This window comes from Tenebrio molitor, chromosome 6 (assembly GCF_963966145.1).
Source record: "Tenebrio molitor chromosome 6, icTenMoli1.1, whole genome shotgun sequence".
NCBI lineage: Eukaryota > Metazoa > Arthropoda > Insecta > Coleoptera > Tenebrionidae > Tenebrio > Tenebrio molitor.
The window spans coordinates 22,203,180-22,224,653 of record NC_091051.1 but is presented as its reverse complement, the minus strand read 5'-3'; the positions used below and the strand labels follow the sequence as shown (position 1 = coordinate 22,224,653).

Sequence of the window (21,474 nt, the reverse complement as noted above, 5' to 3'; positions counted from 1 at the left end):
AAAAAAAGGCTACACAAACGCCAATGAATACAGCCTAATTTAATCTAACGAAAAATACGGAAATTTTCGTAAGCTATCGTTCACTTTTGGATGTCCGCCATTGTACTTCCGCCATTTAGGTACGCGCGCCCAACATACCAAGGTTGTTGCAACTGACTAATTTGTATAGAAGGTTGCCTCGATGCCATTTAAAACAATAGTTTGAATTTTTCCCCCCCGCAAAAGTTACTCGTGACGTCACAATGTACTAAAATTTTACGACAGAGTCTGTCGATCATGTACTAGGTACTAGGTGTTCCCTCGCTAGAATAGAGCCCAAAAAGCCCCCCAATAACCTTCAGGGAGCCTATAAACCTTGGGTCCTATTCGAACACTCAAAATTTCTGGGTTGATTTTACGTCACGAGTTACTTTTCCCCCCTCCCCCCAATTTTCAACGAGGCAACCTTCTATACAAATTAGTCAATTCTACCAACCTTGCAACATACTATTCAGGGCGCCATCTTGTGTCGATGAACCGGGGGGGGGGGGGATGAGCTGGGGTCGACCAGACTGTTTTTAATTTTTACGTGTTTGTTATTGTTTGTTTGTCGCATCCCGAATTGAAAGTTTTCTTAGGTGGCTCCGTCAACAAATCTTTGTCGCGGTTTTGTTTGTATTTTTTTTCCAGTTTTGCAGTAAATGTAAATTCTTGACCTTACCACGAGGGTCTCTCTCTTTGTGGGTTTTTGTGGATTCCTCTAACATCCAAGCGTTGAACACGACCTCACGGCCCGTCGTTTAAAATGTTGCGCCCCAGAAAGACCCGAAAACTTAACGCTTGGCAGAGCTTGTTGAATGCAGGGTAGCAACGTCGCTCATGGTGTAAGTTGTCCCCCAGTTCCTTGGCACAAGCTTCCGGAATTGTGATCAGGTCTATTTTCCCTGAGTTTGTGGGACCTGACAAGCGCCGTTTGTTTTTGCTTTGTAATAGTCAATAATAGCTGATGAACTTAGAGTAGCTCAATTTGTTGACTTAACCTAAAGCAGCTAGGACTTTCCTTTAGCACCAAATCACGGATAGGCGGAAAATGTTAAAGTCGTAAGGATAGGGTGCCACAGACCGCCGGCCATGCAAGGCCACTCACTCCGATGCGTATCTGCCGCATATTGTAAAAAAAAAGGATGCTAAAGTTCTCGTCTAGTGCTCGCTCTCGCTCGAACGGTCCGAAGTAACTGCACTGCTTGTAATGTTCAAGACCCTTTTGTTTTTCCTGAAATTTGGATTGTGTTGTTTATGAAATCAGGTTTCTCAACTTTCAATAATTTGCCACGTCCACGTTGTCACTTCGGACTTGTTCGTATTTTCAGGAGGGGTTTTAGCGGAGCCTTATTCGGGGGTCTAGGGGAATAGCCAGAGCTCACTATTTTCCAAGAGTTCCGAATGAGTAGCCTTCTCACATTCGGGGAGACTTGGGTGCCCTCTTCCGAGACGTTTATTAGTCATAAATCCCAGCGTTACAAAGATTATAACATTGAATAAATAGCTGGTTATAATTGTGTACTTTTATTTGCACTCTTCTGTGTGGTTCACAAACCCTATTGGAACGAATCTGGTACTGTTTAAATTGTAAAAAAAAAAAACACACAACTTAGGGAAATTAACGAGGTACGATGACGCGTTCTTGGCCATTTTTGAATCTCGCAGGTTTTATGTTTTCATTGCGCATTAAAAACCTGTAAGTTAAGTACACAATTTTACATAATTCGCACATGTGTTTGCACTTTGCAGACATCAGTGATGATATAAAGGGCCTTCAAATAAATTTATATTTAGAGCAACCTATGGAAATTCAATTGTTTGCAACATTTTTCCAGCGTAGAAAATGACACAAGAAACGTCTGACATTTTAACGAAATAAAATTAGGTTAGAATATGATAATATGAAATTGGGAAAAGCTTACTATGTAACCTGTGTAACACTGTTAACAGAATTAGAATGTCGCCTACGCCTACTCTAAATATATATTTATTTGAAGGCCCGATATTTATGACTTAATGAGAAGCATCTTTAGTTGACTGTATCGACCTTGCGTATAATATTTTGTATCAAGAGTTGCCTACCCGATAGGTGGTGCCATTAAAACTTACTGCGGCGAGACGCTCCTGTAAAATCTACCGCCAGTATCGCCACCTATAGACGATATTAGTTTGACTCATGTTATGAGGCTTGCGGTACATTCAACTGCCAACTGCGATGGGACCGGCTCAATTGCTTACACCTGATTGGTCGAGCGTTACTGAATCCGCAGCGGTTGCCGCAGAAGATAAAAAATGGTTATATCCAACGGCACAGCTGCGGCTGGCGAACTGCAACCGTTGCTGATACCAAACTTTATTATAAATCACAGTACCCAATGCGCATCTTTTTTCTTCTTGCTGTTGTGTTAACAGATACTGCTGCGGCTGCTGAAAAGTTTATAAATTCACCTTAACTCTGTACAGTACGAACTAACCAAAATAGAGACCTTCGGCAGAAACCTAATCTAATGGCATCAAGTTTACTGTTTCTTAACTTAAGGCTCCACGATCCCTCACGTAGCGCCTATACTAAATACATGGAGTTATTTTTTTCGGAATTTTTCTACAAAATCAACTTTGAAGCAATGCTTGACTTTTGGTTGGTTAGTAGGCACCTAAACGGAGGTCGATAGCATATTATTTTTAAAAAAAGTATAACAATTTGTAATTAAATAAAAACGCGAAATCATTTTTTTCGGATTTTTTTGTCCTGGAACGTTTTTTCGCGGTAAGTAAACACTCATTTGATAGATAATTGAAATACGGAGGTCGATAACATTTTCTTTTTTCGTTTACTGTCGTAGTTTTTTTGTTATTTATAAAAAATAAATCCGAAAATAGGCAACCAAAAGTACTTAAGACGACGCGGCCCTTGCCGCTCGGACATGGTTTATGGTTAGTGAGAGCGACTTACGCAGGTCCTTATAACGCACTAATACTTTTATGACCGAGGGTTCGGTCAGCCCATTGCTTTGGGCCGTCATTTATTACAGGGGGTCTTTAACGCACTTGTGCTCTGCAATTTTGGCGATATTATAAAAACAGGTTGCACTGATCAGGATTTTCATTGATTCGCGTGCCATAAATATTATGCGCCATTTTTGATGAAAGAATGAATGAACATGTTTTTGTGCGAGAAATATACAGTGAATTTTTTTATCAATGAACCATAGGGAACAATTTTATTTAATGAAACATTTATAATCTAAATTATAAATTTTAAAGTAAAGAGGTTGACAAATATTTTAGTATTTTAAATGCTCAAACGCCTCAAACTCTTTACCAAAAGCCGCTAAATAGTAACCTAATCGGTCTCCAAATCCGTCGAATAATAATATTTATAAAATTATTACACTGTTTTTCTTTTGATTTTCCTCTTTTGTCAACTGTAGTTGGTTGCAAAAAAAAAACCGGAAACTGTCAGAATAAAATTGGCACATTTTTATGGTGTGAAACCTTGCGAGAGAGAGGTTAGAATTATGATCAAAATTCAATGACAATTTTAGAAATTATTTGATAGGTATTGTCAAGTAGACAATTAATTGACAAATGGACAAAACCAAATTGTACCAACTGTACCACTATTTCTCAAAACTATTTCCTATCTCTATTAAATGTCAAAGTGAGGTAAATATGAAATAGTTTTGAGAAATAGTGAAATACCATTGACAAAAAAAGAAAACAAAAGAAAAACACTGTTATATTATAATAAATTAAAATGATCCAATAATATGAACTCCCAAAATTCATTCAGTTTTGTTACTTTCACTTTGAGGTAGGTAGGAATGTACTGTCGCGAGCAATAAATTTTGGTCGTCAATGTCATTTCAAAATTTGGTTAGATTGTCACACATTAAAAATTTTTCCCTGCCTGATTTTGCTCATGTCAACAAAGTGTCAAAAAAATGAGAAAAAATTACAATTAATGTCATACAACGTGATGATATTTACGACTGTTTTACAATGGATCATTTTCGATTGCGTCAAAGAATGACCTTGTCGATCAAAATTTATTGCTGGCGACTAGGTACTGTTATTTTTTTTTTATTTTTTTTTTTAAATTTTAAACCTACCTCTTCTCACCGTTATTACCGTACCGTACAGTTACTTGGGGGGATGATTAGTGGTCTAGGTAAGTACCTAGAAGGACCGGGAAAATCCAATAATCCATTTGTTATCGAAAGAGTCAAAATTCCTGGTACACATTATAAAATTTCCAGTATGGACTATCAAGCTGCAAACGTTTGGAACCATCGAAATCAGGCATTATTTACGACATTTGTGTTGGTTCTTGCTGTTATGAAATAAAAACTTTATTAATTATGGATTGAGTGATTGATTGATCAGAAAATTAACTTGTTTTATAGGTAGGTATAGATAAGTACATGGTTATGATTTATAATTTATAGGTCTTTTTTTAAGATGCTTCTTATAGGTAAATTTCGGCTACTTCTCGAGTCAGTTATTTCGGGCAACATTCCATTCAAATATGTAACATACTCGTATTTCTAAAGTATCTATCATTTTATCGTACCAGTATTTAGAATCATCTTCTTCAATAACACAATACATATTTTAAGTCACATTGTGTAGGTACAATAAAATAACATTTTTGGAGATTGCTCATAAGCAGTTGACCTTGAACCTGGTATATATAATTGTCGTTTTCTTTTAATAATATTTTATTATCATCCCTGGGATTCATTTCCAAATATTTAAAAAAAAATTCTATTGCCGTTTTGATGTCGGTGTTTCGAGCAGCAAATGGACATTTGATTTCAACAATTGAGTCCAAATCAACCAATCCATCTGGTGATGCCCCCAAAAATGTTTTCTCAATGTCTACAAATAAACCGCACGAACATAGACCCGTTATTTCTTCCAATTTTTGTTTTGCTTTTTCTTCGTTGTCAATACCCCATTGCAGTGATTCAGGTAATTTTTTAAATTTTAATTTTTCGAGGCGACATAAAATATCTTTTATCGTATTTGCAGTGTCTGTGGTAATTTTCATATTTATTATTCTTCCAAGAATATAATCTCCAGTGGTTTCTAAGCCAGCCGATTACTGGCAATATCTGGATTCATACGACCATAATGGGCCCTATTAAAATCCTCGAAGATTATCAATATTTTTCTTGTAAATATTCAAGTAACTTCTTAGAGCACAGGACAAAATGCAAAACTTCACGAACAATTGGTAAATGTTTTTTTTTACCTACAATATGAAGATTCAGGTATAATAAGTGAAACGACCCTTCCAAATGTTTACCAAAAATACTGCAGGTAAACAAGAAGGTAGAGAATATCGACATCGACATAGTGTTATTACTTACTACAATTTTTTCAGATAACCCACTTATCAACTTTCATTAATTAATTTCTTTTATTATTTTATCTACATCTGTGTTATAAGAGCGTTACTATAGCGCTCATTTGAGTTGAATAATGAACCCTATTACACCACTAGTGGTGTAATGAAAAATCACCAATCTTTAATTAATCATATTTTATTAAAATGAAAAATGAACTAAGTAACTATTATTTCTGATAAATATTAAACACACATTTTTTACAATTAGTAAAATTAATGGCAGATGAAGTCACCTGATCTGAATTCTTGCTCCTGACATTTAAATTTTGTTGGGAAATGCCTGCTTTAGCTTGAGCAATAACAAGTTCTCTTCCAAGAAGGCTGAAATCTTGGTAGGAAATGTTGGAAGCACTTGTTGTAGCTTCATTGTCTGTCATCTCTCCTCCAAGAATTTTTGAGGCTATTTTTTTCTTGTTTTCAACTGAAGTATCAATGTAACCCTCACATACAGCATTTGATCGCCAACCACCATGACGCTTTATTGTTAATAGATCTGCTCCGGTATTTGCTAATAGTGAAGTGGACGATCTTCGAAAACAATGCCCTGTGTATTCTTGAGCTTGTGGTAAATTAAGAAAGTTGGCAATCTTCTTTGGCATTGCACTAAATGTGTTTATCCCAACGGGAAGCTTTATGCAATTACCACCTCTGTAACCGACGAAAAACCTTCCATGAACAGCATGATTAGGACGCAGCGCAAGGTATTTTTGTATTACTTCAACCATGTTCACTCCTTCGATGCCTCCGACAGTAACAAAGAATTCTCGGGATACTTTGGTCTTTGTATTTGGTATGAAGATATGAAAAAGCTGTCCCTCTTTTTTCACATTTTCTAATTGCAGGTTAGTTAGTTCATCTACTCTGCAAGCACCTCCTAGTCCAATTATCAAGGCAACCTTAAATATGAAGTTATTGGTTTCCTTATATCAAAGATTCAAAACGTTTTTACCTTTATTAACAGAAATTCTTTATCTCCAGCTTCTTTTAAAAATTTTGAAACTTCCTCTTTTGTTAATACTCTGGATTTCTTTGGCCTGTGTCCCACTGATTGCTTTTTCAAAAAAGCAATTAAATGATTAAATTTACTAATATCAACATTTTGCTTCATTGAGATTGTAGCTCGCAGCATTGAATAGAAAGCCCAAAGACTGGAGCACTTATACTTCTTCGATAATTCTTCAAAAAATGCCAGTACTACTTTTTCTTTTGCTTCATTCTTAATTTTCTTGGACGTACACCAATCAGTGAACCGTTTATAAAAATGTTCATACTTCGCTTGTGACTTATCTGGTAAAAGTGAAGAGACAACATTTGCAGCAGCTTCTTCAATTTCCAAGGGCAGATTTTCCGTTTCTGAATCATTCATTATTATGGGATTACAATATTGATGCACAATGCACAAAAAATTGTTGACATTTAAAAAATTGTTTGTAACAAATTTGAGCGGTTGCCATAATAACACTCCGAAAGTTTCCTTGATTTTTATTTTGAATGAAAATTATAGATTTAGATTTTTTTAGAGTTTCTTGAATTAGGCAGATGTAGATAAAGTTTTGTACATCACACGTGGGCTAGAGCCTATTACAGTAACTCGTGTGATTACAAATGAAGCTCGGGCTAACGCCCTCGTCATTTGCAATCATTCACACTCGTAGAGTAATAATGCTTCTATCCCACTAATAAAGTAAATAACTATTAATAAAAATAAAAAAATAGATTTTTAACGCCTTATCTAAATGAATAAAAATTCGAATTGAGTTAATTTTAAAATATTAACAATGCAAAATTATAACTATTTTTTTAGTATTTGGCTGACCTCTTTGATGTCTAGGATCCACTAATTCTGGAAGAAAGTCCCAATTTCAAATTTATCAGTTTCATGCCAGAATCTATCGTCCCTTTTAATTATGCAATATTTTAAATCAGAATTGATTTTCTCTTTCGTAGCAGTATATAAACAACGAAGTACAAATATCACGATTGGTGATATTTGTGGTACTCGTACCTAATTATAATAAAGATGCGATGTTTTTAATTTTATATGGTTTTCATGATCCATCGTTAAATAAATCAGTAATGTTATTTTTGATATCTTCTTCAATTGTTAATTCACGTGTGGAATATGGTCACTTTATTGCAAGAATTGCATCCGAATTTATTAATCCATCTCTTTGCTAAAAATGATTTATATTTAGCAATAAACATGGCACAACTTTTAACATTCAACCCGATAATGTGCTCCAATTTTTCTGTCGCTTTGTTTTGTCGCAGAATTTCGAATGGATGATTTTTCTGAATACAAAATTTCTTTTACCGTATTTGTAGTCTCAGTATTCGGAAATAATGGTTTATGGGATAACGGGAACAGGTTTGTTGGCCGTCGTCAGTGTCGGCATTTCTACCTGACAGAAATGCATGCATTTTATGACCATAACTTCTGCTCGAAGGACCCCCGGCAAATTGATTGACACCCGTCAGAGTTTACAGAGTATACAACCCACATTCCCCGAAACTGGAATTTTATTTTACTCCACTGGAGCCTTAAAAGTGAATTGTGTATCTGCAAAGATGTCGTTAGGAGCGCTGTCAACCAAGGTTAGTAAAACTCAAGGAGGGTAAAGTCACAGTATACCTTCTAAGCAGTAGTCGCACTCCGCAAAATATTTGTATTCAGTTGTAAGTCCGCGCTAGTTACTGCGCATAAGAAATCCAATACCCCCGATTTAAATTCCTGTCCGCAACGTTTAATTTCATGTAAAACGCCTGTTAAATTCATTGCGCAGTAACTTGCGCGAAAGCGGTTTCAGAAAACATCAAAGTGCCGACGTCGAGTGAGACTACTGCTTAGAAGGTATACTGTGGTAAAGTATAGATGAAACGATGCCTCGATGCGGTAGGAAACACTGATTGGCTGACGCATACATGACGTCACCGTAGACTTCCAGCAACATATTTCAAATGAGAACGCATGAGATTTTGAAGCAGTTTATCAATTTTTCTACAAAAATTATATTAAACCGATAAAAATATATACATACATTTATATACACAATATACAGGGTGATTCATCTTTTACCGCCGGTGGCAAAATGACCCTTACGAATTGAGAAAAAATTATGAAATTTACAGATTTGTCGAAAAATTTACTTTCAGTCGGTATAATTGATTTCAAAAACATTTTTTTCTATGAGCAGATATTTATAAAAAACTATTTTAAAAAAATATTTTATGTTTAAATTTTTGCATCAGAATGTGGCTAATGACGTATAAAATCAACATCTGGAACCCGTTTCGAAAGATCTTTGATATTTTTTGAATTATATCGATTTTAATGGAAAAATTGCTTTTTTTGTTCGACACTGTCAGAATTTGAGAATTTTTTCCTATGTGAACGGATTTTGATAAATGTCACAACTTGTCAAAACGAAACGTCAAGCTAATTTTAAAGGTTTTAAGCGATTTGGAGCCTTTAAGGGGCTCGTCGAACAAAAAAACGTTGTATTCAACTCGTTCGTGTGTAAATTGGGCCTTTTTTGGCACTCGTGGGCCTTTAAAATACTCGTTTCACTCGCGTTTTAAAATGGCTCACGCGTGCCAAAAAAGGCCCTATTTACACACAAACTCGTCAAATAAACTACTATTATTGGCAGTTGTTGGCTTTTAAGGTTGTAAATTTTCCTTAACAATGACTACCCTGTACAACTAACCTGCTTAGGTGAATTTACGATATCATTTGTAAAGGATCCACTGCTGTGGCAATAAAGACCTTATTGTTAAGATATTGGGACATTATGTCGTAAATCATGAAGCAAATACAAATTTGAATATCAAAATGCGTTTATTTCAATAATACCATATGCTAAAATTGATTTAACATGGTAAAATTGTGTGAAAATACCTGAGTGTGCATATGCCACAAGATTGAATAAATTAAACAACTAATAACTGAGAAAACGCCAAAATTTGACCTAATTAACTTATAAATTCCATTTTTTGATATTACGTGCCTTATGGATAATAAATTAGGTCTTCAAAATATGAAAGTGAAATCATAATTTTTAAGGTCAATTTTGCCACCGGCGGTAAAAGATGAATCACCTTGTATACAAAAATATACAATGCGTTTTTTTTTTTAACTGTTGCCATTGGGAATAGCATCGTAAAAATTATACCCCCTGTTAACTTTTGTTCTGATGAAAATATTCAAACTGAACTGTCGAAAAAGTTGTGAAAAAAATATTTTATTAAAAGTGATTTCTTGCCACTTTCATTTGAACAAGCTGAAATGTTAGTTGCCTTTTGTCACTTTCATTTAAAAAATAAATAGCGAGACCTTCTCGAGGCTATGACTAAAATAAATAATAATTAATTAAAATATACATAAACCTAATTTTTTGTTCGACACTGTCAGAATTTGAGAATTTTCTCCTGTGTGAACGGATTTTGATAAATGTCACAACTTGTCAAAACGAAACGTCAAGCTAATTTTAAAGATTTTAAGCGATTTGGAGCCTTTAAGGGGCTCGTCGAACAAAAAAACGTTGTATTCAATTCGTTCGTGTGTAAATTGGGCCTTTTTTGGCACTCGTGGACCTTTAAGACGGTCGTTTCACTCGCGTTTTAAAATGGCCCACTCGTGCCAAAAAAGACCCAATTTACGCACGAACTCATTAAATAAACTACTATTTTGTTCCCATTTCGCCTACCACATTTTTTGTGAAATTATTTACATTCATTAATTTCAGTTTTGAAGAGTAAAATTAGTCAAATAAAACTGCTTGTCGTTGTTCAAACAGTATGCATTATGTAGACTTATTAATGATTTATTACTTACTAATTCTTTTTTCCATCGTTTTTTTAGAAGATGTTTTTGATTTTAGATATTTTATTGTGCGCCTCATTTTTGAAACTGTTGTTGCCTGAAGTCGACTAACTTTTTTTAACTCTGAATTTTCCATCTTTAGCGCATTAATGGTGCTTTTTAATGCAGCAACTTCATTTTTAAGAGTATCTTCTTCGACAGTCGTTCGTGGCAAAACAGTGGCCTCTGCTAATTTGTCAAATTTTGAATCGGTATCTTCCTCGACGGCCACGTTTAAAATGTTTCCAGAAATTCTTTTTTCTGCTTGACGCAAAACCGTTTTTGTCAGTTAGACAAACAAGTTTTTTCATTTGGTTTTAAATTTTTTGATGGAATAGCATCTTTCTTTAAAAGATTTCTTTCAGGAAGGTTCATTATCATTACCCTATTCCTAACATCATCATCAAAGTCTTCTGGCAAAAAATGGTCTGAACATACGTGACATGTATCAGGATTCCAACTGCCAGCTTTAAGCTCTATTACATTTTTCAATCGAAGCCTTTCGAAGATGTGGAATTTTAGGAAATCTGTGATAAGAAACTGGTGGAACTTTTTGCTTTGTTTTTGTAGCGCTGTTTGTGCAGACCGCTACTGTACACCTTGTCATGATTGTGATTCCTACTAAAAGATATTATTCAATTCGCGACAGTTTTGCTTGATTCATGCAAAAAAATTAACGTTAACATTAATTTAAATTAACCGAACTATTCGTTAGATACAAAGTTTTGTGTTAATTTAATTTTAAATATTGTGCGTGAACAGCCATACCTAAACGTTCACATTTTAATTTTTCCGTAAATACTTGAATCCACGAATAACGCTTTAATTCCCGTATTTATTCAAGTGGATTTAAATGATTTAATAGTAAAATTATACTAATTTACTGCACCGACTTATCTAATAATAACAATATAATTCACAATATAGTCACAAAACACACAAAAAAGTCAGAAACGCGAAGTTAAAAACAGATAAGTTGGAAAATACACAGCAAAACCCGCTACACCTGTGACGGCGATGTCTACAGTGACGTCACAAACGCTCCCCACTCCGCTCTGAAGTGAGACACATTGTTTGATAGGGATCGAGGCATCCTTCTATACTTTACTCTCCTTGAGTAAAACTGACTAATTTGTATAGTAAACTCCATCCATTTTCAATATACAGGGTGTTTTCGAAGTTGAGGCGTTCCTTTTAACATGTGATAGTATGCGTTGTTCTAAAGAGTTTTAGCCAAAATCACCTTAGTAAAATGTGTACGGCAATGAAGATACAATAAGTTATTTTTTTTGAAATTTTTGAAACCGGTCCTGCTCAAATTTGCGCTGATTTGTTAGAAATTAGAATTGACAAAAAAAAATCAAATGAGCATGGACGTTAATCAAAAATAGAGAGAAGAGAGAAGAAGTTTATTTAGCAAATTGCTACAAAATTACAATAAAAATCAAATTAACCATAGTTAAACAATCACAAAAATACAAATTTAAAAACAAATTTACTATTTCTAACACATAACAATATTCTCTTTTTTGTAACTTATATCCGTGTTTCTGTCTAACACCTAGTATACCACCGTGCTTGTTAATCTTCACTTGTTTTCTTTAACCGTCTTGCTCTCGAGACGTTAGTGTGTGTGTGTGTGCCGGACTTACGAGACAATCAGTCACAAAAAAGCGTTATTTAAATTTTCCCCAGCGTAAGTCGGGAAATTTAATTTTACTCCAGTAAGAGAGTACATATTTAATAACGTAACAGTATTCAATGTAAACATTTACTGAAAAAAATTGCTTGAATATTGGAATGTTGTACCATCAACATAAATATTATCGACATGGCAAAAAAAATACAAGTGTATAAAAGAACTAAATATGAAGGTTTAATTTCTTTGGCCCTCGGTCACTACCTGGAAGATCTTAATCCCCTTGGTGGCGGCCGTGGTCATACTTTACCTGTACATGGACGGCCGTATTGCGGCGGAATTGAAATTGTACCTGTAAAGGTAGGGGCCGGATTGCGGCCGATCGGCGAAATTACTGGACATCCTTAGGGAAGGGATATTTAATCCTAAAATGTCTATTACCTACCATAAAAGTCCTGTTATAAATATCCAGTTTTTCAAAATTATGGTTAGTCTTAACAGTAAACGACACAAGAAGAGAAGTGAAGATGGAAGTGATATTTAGTGAACGTGGTAAAGAGTTGATTCTTTTAGAGTCTTTTAAATACTCTAAAAAAAGTGCCACAAAGCAAGTTGTGAAGTGGTGTTGCACAGTGAAGAGCTGCAATGCAAAAATATATGTAGACGAAAGTCGGAGAGATTTATAAGTCCATCGCCGCAATTCGGCCCTGCTCCTTTTTTCCCGAATGCTATCACTGCCGCAATCCGGCCATCACCTTTCCAGGTACATTTTAAACGGGAGATTTAAAAGTTGACCATCGCCGCAATCCGGCCCTGCCCGGTGGTCGAACTCGATCATCAGATTAACACAAATTAGGGATGGTGGTCCAACTCAGTGACACCCCCAAAGACACGGGTGTATAACGATTTCATGCATTAGAGGCCAAATTTAAACAAAATCCACAGTTCAAACGCGAATACAAAGAAGTCATTAACCATTATCTGATCCTCAATCACGCTGAAAAGGTAACAACGGAGGAGAATTTTGAAACAGATTCCAATTTTTATTTGCCACATCACGCGGTAATTAAGGCGGAGAGTACAACGACGAAAACGCGAGTTGTTTTCAACGCGTCTGCAAAATCTTCAAATGGAACTAGTTTAAACGATCTTCTGTTAATCGGACCGATATTAATTTGGTTCGGGAAACATGAAATAGCTTTCACAGTCGATATAACCAAAATGTACAGAATGGTCGAAGTTGAGCCGATCCATCCTGACTACAAACGATTTTTATGGCGGGTAGAGGACAAAGGACACATTCTAGAAACATTCCGGTTAAAAACGGTCACATTTGGTACGAGTTCAACCTCATATCTGGCTGTTAAATGTTGGCACATGGCGTAATCTTGACAGAGTTTTATATGGACGACTTGTTGTAAGGTAGTAGGACCGAGTCAGAAGCGCTGACAATACAAAAACAATTAACGTCTTATCTAGCACGCGGCGGTTTTCAATTGCATAATTGGGCATCTATTTCTCGGGCGAACAACAGCAGCGCAATCATTAATTTGGATAAAGAAGGGATGTCGAAAACTTTAGGTTTGAATTGGGACTGCAACTGCGATCTGCTCAGCTACAAAACTGGCTCCCCAGAGAAAACAGGCATGTGCCGACAACAAAAGAGACTCTAAATTGACTAAAATAAATTTTTTCACGATCGGGAGTAGAAATCAACTTTTCGGATGTCAACATCGTGACAGAAGTAGAGCATTTTCTCCCTAGGGAGCAAATATTTGCAAATATTTGCTCTCTAGGGAGTTTTCATTTTTTTGACAGTTGTGACAAAAATCTAATGGGAGTTTTCATTTTTTTTGACTGTTGTGACAAAAATCTAATTGTGTTATCAAGGCAACTACTAATTCCATTAAATTCATCGAAAGATGACAACTCATTTGTCATCATTTTTTTATTCTTAAAATTTGAGATTTTTGTGCTGTTTCTACTCCCTACCGTGAAAAAAATAGTATATATACTTCTGGAGAGAATGCTCATTTTTCCCTCGGTGCTTTGTAGCCCTCGGGCTTCGCCCTCTGGCTACAAACTGCACCTTAGGAAAAATCATGCATTTCTCTCCCTCAATATATAATATACTATTTCTGCTAGCCCAAATTACCGAGTTATAAAGTTTTTAATTTCACCAATCCCTGAAGCTCGTCCTCAGGTATTACTAAAAAATCCGATCGGTTACTAAACAACAACAAAAAATCTCTGATATTACAAAAATCAATAAAATGTTTGGGCAACTGGAATTTTGACGTTTTTCGATATAAAAATTCGTTGACGTTTATCTGTCATCAACATCAAGACTTGACAATTGTAAAAGATAATAACTTCGACATAAAACAATAAAAATGGCGATTCTACAAAGAACTATTTATTTAAACAGGTAATAATGTTAAAGCAGATGTTCGAAATGACCACCATGCACAATTGTGCTCTACGTAACAAACTTCCTGTAGTAGCGTTAATTATCATTTCTTCAGTAACTAAAACAAAAGCCTCCTGAATTCGAACTCTCAGATCAGCCTCTGAATTTATGGGCCGCCGATAAATGAGAGATTTCAAATGACCCCAGAGAAAAAATCTAGTGAATTCAGATCTGGAGACCTGGCAGGCCAATGATGCGGTCCCCCTCGACAGATCCAGCGCTGTGAATATTATTTATCCAAAATTTCCCGAACGTTTCTGCTAAAATGTGGTGGAGCAGCATCATGTTGGAACCAGTCATTTATGCGATAAGCAAGAGGTACAATTTCAAGTAGATCAGGTAGCTCCGTACCAATGAACTGAGCATATCTTGCCCCCGTTAATTTTGCGGGGAATTCAAACGGTCCAATCTAGAGCGGGAGATTCGGAATTTTAACAAATGGGAGGATCCACCACACTTATACTTGCCAAACGATCGCCCAATAGCCCAGTCCACATATTAACAGAAAACCTATGTTGAAAACCTCTGGGAAATAATTCTCTTGGATTTTCCTCTGCCCATATGAAGGTTGTGATAATTGCATAAACTTCCCGGCAAAATAGCGACTCATCAGAAAACAGTATCCGTGACAAGAAATGTGGATCAGCATCGTTTTGGTTTATTAACCATAGACAAAATTCTCGCCTAATTGGATAATCCTCTGGCGGAAGATGTTGTACTCGTGTATAGTGGTACGGATGTCTCCTATTATCAGCTAGAACTCTTGGATAAACCCATTTCACGAGAAACTGTTCGAATACTCCGGGTGCCGTCTTCCTCAAGGACATTCAATACGGCTTCCTCGTGTTCGACAGTCCTTACATTTCTTGGAGCACCCACAACTTCTCTTCGAAGTGGCTGCATCTGACCCGTTTCTCGACTCCGAGCGATTAATTTCAGGATTGTTTTATGATCCTGATGATTTTGTCTTTGCGGAAATTGTTCACGGTACAACCTTACTGCTTCACGTGCATTATTCCCACATCGTGCAAAAGTAAGAATCATATCTACGTACTCAGAGGAAGAATACATGTTAAATGATACACTTGAATTAAATATCGCAGCTAAATTGTATAACAAATGTCAAACTGACGTAAACAATCATTCTAATAAATGTAGTGGACCAAATCTAATGGACAGAATTATAGAGGTTTACGGATAAAAAGGAAACCTAGACAACGCAAAATTGCGATTATTCCACCTTAATGGTGCTCAACTTTGATTGGTCAACTTCAAAATGTCTTTTCTTGGTTATCATTTGAGATAGGACTTTTTTTCTTCAAAATACACGTTAATATATTCGCCCTAAGGCTCCCTTTTTTCTCTGGGGAGCCAGTTCTGGGACATCCTGTATATTCGTACTTTCAACTCTAACTGAGAATATTTTATAATAAATGTTCTGTGTGCCTTCCGTTGGCATTTGAGTACGCCCGCCGGTACCAATTTTCATAAACAGAATCCAGCATTTCTGGGTTTTTACGAATCTGGTTCGCGGCGTCTGTTACGCGTTTCTCGAGTTGGCCTTTTGTATTTATTTCTGTGTATACCAAATCTTTCGTGTGGCCCCAAAAATTAAAATCCAGAGGGGTTAAATGGAGGCTCGGGGACGCCATCGTATTGGAATCAGTCAGAACCAACCTCACATAAATGCAGATGTAGTTCCGCAAAAGTACAACGGGACGGAAGGACTCCTTCAGGAAAATGCTCGCCGTATGGTCGCCTTGCCGGTCTTGAATTACCACGTATTTCGCCAAAGAGTAGATGCAAATCGGCGTATTTTTGTTTTGTGAATTTCATAACTTTTTGAAGGATTCGCAAATTTAAAATTAAACTTGACAAATGTCATAGGTGTTACAGGTATCGTTGGTAAAGAAATTGCAGCCAAGTAACCAGAATTACCTTTTTAAAACCGATTAACTCATTAGCGCACAGCAAATTTTGATCAAATTTTCAATTATTTTTATTTCGAAAACGAAAAGACTTTTATTAGAAACATTTTTTGTGTATGAGTTCTACTCATTGTCATCTATTACTGGATTTCTTCTGGCAGGTTATATCGGGACCACCCTGTATAATAGGTAAGGTGTTCTGTCAATAGCTTTAAAAACCAAAATAAAACGAACTTCAATTGCTTCAAAATATCAGACATAAACTCAAATTGTTTTAATTCGAATTTAGTATTTTCTGAATACATTGTGTTGTTGGATAATGTGACTCGTGTCAGCATTAGAATAAGTGAGCACATCAAAAAGATTGTCACCTGTGAAAAAAGTTCAACAAGAAAATGGTAAATTTCCTAGAATGGAATAAAATTTTCATGGTTGCAGAGGATAACCCAAATGGACTTAATATGTAAATACAAAGGTTCGCTGACTCAGCTAGCAAATAAGTTACCAGGGGCCAACAAGTCATTTACCAAAAAGAAACATTAAGTTTAAAGGAAAATGCATAAGGGAGGAACTGACACAGGATGAGATCCTAAATTTTTAATAAAAGCTTTAAAAATGTATCGATACGTTTATTAGTAAAAGCAAAACGCGGTACTCTGTATAGCAATCAATGTGCTGTAGTGTTGTGAAAATAAGTATCCTTTTTTTGAATATCTAGTGTTTAAGAAATAAAATTCAGGAACTTGAGGTTATATTAGAAATCAATAAATTTGATATTTTATGTTTCGAAGAACACTGGTTGGTTGAGTCTGAGGCGAATTGTTTTAGAGTGGGTAGTTATTCAGTAGCTGAATACTTTGCTAGAAAAAATCACATCCATGGAGGAGTAATACAATTTGTTGACTCCAGTTTTGAATATATACCTCTCCCTATTGTTAAAGATTTATCCGTAGAAATAGACTGAATTGGGAGGTACATTTATTCCTTCAATTTGAAACCATTGGTGAAAGACCTTGCACAGCCAACAAAATGCTCTGCTATGTTATCCACGGGTTATCAAATAGATACACAATTCCTGCAGGGTACTTTTTCCATTCAATGGCACAATTTTTACAGATTTTGTTTTCATTGTTCTTTGGCTTGTTACTGACAATCATACATTAAATGTAGCTTAATTTAAAAATCTTTCCAGCGGAACGTTAAAAAATCATATTGACCATCCATTCCTAACCTTTTTTCCCACTATTTCTATTTTAAGTTTTGATTAATGTCATTGTGACAATTTCGTTTTCAAATCAGTTCCTAATGTTAATTTAGGGGGCGCCACTGTACGTACGCTCCACGGCCTACTCGACGGGAACACTTTTTCAAACCAAGTGGGTCGGCCATAATAAGCGCTTAGCGTTTTGATACAGTTGGCCATGGCTGGACAAATTATACAGTATGTCCCCGGATTGAGTTTACAAGAGGGAAAACATTTTTATTTTTGATTTTACGCAAAAACTTCAGAGGAATAACATTTTTTGCTTCATCTGAAACCCCCATTTCTGTTATTAAAAAGTCTTTTTCAACACAGAGGAAGACATAACATTAAAATCAAAGAAAATGCAAAAAAAATATTTTCCTTTTTTTTTGAAAAAATCAAATGATAATTGAATATAAAACTATTCTATTAAGTATGCGCCGTTTTCTGTATATCATTCAACCCTGTATCGAAGTTTAAGCTTCTGAACACCCATGCCTGATACATAACTGTTGGGAAATTTTTCATTAAATTTTGTAATTATGTGACAAAAACCGGTCCAACATTGGATTAAATAAATTCTTTGTTCTAAAGACAACATTTTGCAACTGTAATAAGTTGTTTGTCAAAAAACCAGGCCAATTGTAATAAAATTTATAACATAAAAATTAATTCTAAGTCCAAATTTGAACAAAAAATGTTAATTTAAGAATACAGTGTATCAATACTGAGATTTTAATAACGGAAATGGGGGTTTCAGATGAAGCAAAAAATGTTATTCCTCTGAAGTTTTTGCGTAAAATCAAAAATAAAAATTGTTTTCCTCTTGTAAACTCAATCCGGGGACATACTGTATATAGTAAGGGTAGCTATACAGGGTTATTCAGCGTAGAGTTCCCGCGAAAATTTAATGTTATGCAGCACCACATACTAAAAGCTCAGATTGCTAGATACCATGTTTAACGTTTTACAAATAAGGAATCAAAGCAGTTTCATTTAAAAGTCAAAATGACATTTTTTTTTCTCTATGTAAGGTTATACGAAAAAATATTGGATGAAATCAACGTTAGACAAAAACATTAGAAATAGGCCTATTTGGATATCTTTGAGACTAAACATGTGCAGGTTGAACAGCACTCACCAAAAATGAGAATCATGTCTGTTTTTCGTCGTTTGAATTCACGATAAAGTCGTGTAAAACGTACGAATTTTTTATTATGTCAGACTATAAAATTATTCTTCTTATAACCTTATATAGTAAACAAAAACATTAAACATGGTATCTTGTAATCTGAACTTTTGGTTTTGTGTTGCATAACATTAAATTTTCGCTGGAACTCTACGGTGAATAACCCTGTATAAGTGAAGTTTTGTTAATATGTAAGAGAGTTCTAAGTGCGGTCTGATAGAGATCGAAGAGGGCAGTCGCGTCAGCCACCTGACCACCCCTCAACTCCATGTAATTAATAATCAAAATTAACAAAATAAAATTGTTAAACACAAGTTGTGTATTTTATAAATGGTCCTTCGTGCAAAAAATACAGTCAGCCTAAAGCTGATTAATCAACAACCTGGAGCAATACAATAAACACGGCGAAATATTTTTGCAAGTTCCTGAATCTCCCTAGGATTTAAATTCACTGTAACAGGTGCATTTTTTTTCAGAAGATGCTTCATTATGAAAAAAAAGAGCTTTTAGACGCATTATTTTGGTGTGAGAATTGTTAAAATTACCTACAGTAAATTATACCTTTAATTTTTTTCTTTTTAAATGGATTTTTGACGTGAATACAACTGCAGCAAACGGTAACAATTATAATAGTCTGTATACAAAACAATACGCATTTATTTCATTGTCCATATAATTCAGCATAGTTCGTCAGAATTTTCGGTGAAACCTATGTATTATTATTATTATCATTATTATTATAAAAGAATATTTGCGGAGGATAAACTTATAACGCAAAAAGCTTAATTTAAGACGCAGATGTAAATTAATTTCTGTCCAACATCCTCTTAAAAGCGTGGACAGTAGATACATTGACAGTTTCAGGAGAGAGTCCGTTCGACAAAGTAAATGTTCTATTTGTTTAAAAAGCTGTCTTACCGCACATTTAAAAGATTTCTTTTAGGTTTTATAGTTGTGGCCACGAAGTCCCTGATCGAGAGCAAATTCAAAGAAGTCACCCATACAGCCCGGGAGCAATTGATGTGTAATTCTGAACATTTGAATTAAGTCAGCTCTGTCTTGTCTTCTGCATAAAGGAGGCAATGAAAGTATTTCTAGTCGGAGCTCTTAGTTTAGTTTCCTTAAATCTGGATTCCATCTTGTCACTTCGTGTTGTACCCTGTCTAAAATGTTCTTGTCCTTGATCGAGTTTGGTCTCCATACAGGAATAGCAAACTCGAGGTGAGGTCGAATATAGGTATGTTGTATAGAGTTTGGATATCAAATCTGGTGAAGGATTGTCAAACATATGTTTGAGCAAATACAACACTCTCCGGGCCCTACCCGCAGCAGATAAGCACTGTTCAGACCAACTTAATGTATCTGTAAGTGCTTATTCACAATGGACATAAGACATAAGAAATACATAAGAGATACCTAAGAATAATTTGTAAATTTGGGCAATTGGAAAATAATGTATGTGTCCATATAATTCGAATATGATTCTTCATGCCGTTTTGTACACAACAATAATGTTAACTGAGGTCACTTCTCATAAGTTACATAAAAATTAATAGTATATCCACTGTATGTATCATGAATTTCTTATGCCTTATGTCAAGCTTATGTCCATTGTGAATAAGCACTAACAATCACTCCTAGATCCTTATGAGATGCCTTAACCAACAATTCGCTTCCGTTTATGAAATAAACCAATATCGGATTGTTTATGCCACAACATTTGGACGTATTTAGAGGAATCTGCCATTTTTTACTCCACTCCGTTACAATATTTAGTTTGGCATGTAGGTCTATTTTTTGTGGATCACCGAATATTTTTATATTATCCGCATTATGCAGAATTACAGTTTTCAATACTACGTAATAAATCACATGTATACAGCAAAAACAGAATCGGTCCCAACACAGAGCCCTGCGGAACGCGGCTCACTATAGACCTGAGAGATGATGTGACCTTTACCAATCAAACACAAAACGTACGATTTGCCAGGAATGCTCCAACCCAACAAAGTAAGCATCCATGAATGCCGTAGAGTCCTGAAGTCTCAGCTTTATCAACAATAAATCATGAGGCACCTTATCGAAGGCCTTGCTGAAGCCAAGATATATAATATCGAGTGGTTGCTTACTGTCCATCGTTTTTGTCCATGTTTTCGTAGAAAATAATAAACCAGTCACCACAGACCTACCCGGTATAAACCCATGCTGTTGTTATGGGATAAGATTATTATCTTCCATGTGTGCCAATAACTGCTTGACAATTTCCATTACTTTGCAGCTCATGGACGTAAGACACACAGACCTATAGTTTACCGGATTAAGTTTGTCTCCTAATTTGTATAGTGGGGTAACAGTTGCTAATAACCACTCCTTTGGCAGAACACCAGCCGCGAACGTGGATGTCATTATTTCTGAAAGAGGTGCAGACAACGATGTAGTGCAATTTTTTAGGCGTTTTGCTGACATTGTTTGACCTGCACCAGGTGCTGTGTCAACAGAGAGCTGAAGAAGATACTTTTCAACAATTCCCGGATTAAAATCGATATGTGACAATTTACTACCATCCCATGTAGTCACGACAGGGACTGTGTTAATTAAAGCCGGTATGCTATAACTTAATGCAAAGCTTCCCGCCAAGGTGTCTGCCGTTTCAGCAAAATTGGAGCACAAAAGCCCACCCATCCCGCGCACAAGCGGAACGGACACTCGA

General features: G+C 35.6%; 1 long non-coding RNA gene across 1 annotated transcript; it reads right to left on the bottom strand.

Moving 5' to 3' along the window:
* Positions 1-5,552: 5,552 nt before the first annotated feature.
* Positions 5,553-7,127, bottom strand: LOC138133921 (uncharacterized). Its single transcript, XR_011160567.1, has 2 exons — positions 6,384-7,127; positions 5,553-6,330 (listed from the first exon to the last, which is right to left on the bottom strand). It is a non-coding gene; the product is annotated as an uncharacterized lncRNA (long non-coding RNA).
* Positions 7,128-21,474: the final 14,347 nt, after the last annotated feature.